A 1,246-nucleotide genomic window follows, 5' to 3' on the forward strand; every position below is an offset into this window, starting at 1 on the left:
CTTAGACATGTCACACATTTTCTGAAAATGGAAATAAGCGTTATTTTCCAGTCCTAGATGTACTAGTGGATTTACTGCTGTCACAACCAGTAAAATGTGAACTCATTTAAAATTATTATCAAATCCATGTTAGTGTCCCATCAACTTATTCAACAAGTACAAACTGCAGCACTAAAACATTTCATGGGGTCCAGTGGGACTTATTTATTAAAAATATGGAATGCTTCACAAATTTGCATGTCATCCTTGTGCAGGGGCCATGCTAATCTTCTCTGTATCCTTCCAGCTTTAGTGTATAGTGCTGCCGAAGTGAGCACCAGTGGGAGTTTTGAAGTTATTAGTAGTAATAAAAATTCTAAGTATTTATTGACTGGGCAGTGTATTGTGGATGCAGAATATATCATTTTATTCTCTGTCAACCCTTTGAGGTAGATTCTGTTATTCTCATTTTATACATAAGGAGCACAAGATATCTTAGAACATTGATAACAATATTTCCTACTTAATACTGTGATGAAGACAGAATCCCTGGGGGGCAGACAGGCCAGTGCCAGAGTGGCAGCAACAAGAAAGGTCCATGGAGGCTCAGAGCACTTGGGCTGTTGGAGGCGGGATGCTAATACTCATGTCCAAACATGAAGGAGGGACCTCAGGTAGACTGACCAAGTCTAGAATTGGGGAGTGCGTGATGATTCAAAAAGGAGGTGGTATATGCCTGGAAGATTAACAGGGGCTAAAATGATCATCTTGGCAAATGGCGTGAGAATGATGCCTGTGTGTTAGAGGCAAATGGTGATGATCTTGGGTGGGGCGGGGAGAATATGTAAAGGACCTGGGACTCTACTGCTGGGATGAGTGGTGCATGGATACTTGAGAATTCATTGAATCCCTACTACTATGTTCCAGGCACAATGCAAGTAGCTGGGATACAGTTCTAAGTAAAAGAGATGCGGTTTCTCTCTTAATTGGAATTGTTTAGAGAAATTATTCAAATATTAGCATAGTACATAATTTAAAACTGTGATAAGGATGATGAAGGAAAGTTACAAGGTGCTACACAAGTATACAACAGGGGAATTTGATCTCATGTGGAAGATCAGGAAAGACTTTCATGAAGGAGTAACTGGAGAGAGGGCAGGAGAGTGAACATTTCTGGCAGAGGGAACAGCTTGTGCAAAGGCCCTGAGGTATAAAGAAAAGGATATACTTGAGAAAATGAAAGAAAACCAATATGTCTACAGCTCAG

General features: G+C 40.4%; 1 non-coding gene across 1 annotated transcript; it reads right to left on the minus strand.

Annotated features, from left to right (window-relative positions):
- Nucleotides 1–209: 209 nt before the first annotated feature.
- Nucleotides 210–318, minus strand: LOC116156612 (U6 spliceosomal RNA). The gene has a single exon (XR_004140458.1). It is a non-coding gene; the product is annotated as a U6 spliceosomal RNA (small nuclear RNA).
- Nucleotides 319–1,246: the final 928 nt, after the last annotated feature.

Source organism: Camelus dromedarius, chromosome 11 (genome assembly GCF_036321535.1).
Source record: "Camelus dromedarius isolate mCamDro1 chromosome 11, mCamDro1.pat, whole genome shotgun sequence".
Lineage (NCBI taxonomy): Eukaryota > Metazoa > Chordata > Mammalia > Artiodactyla > Camelidae > Camelus > Camelus dromedarius.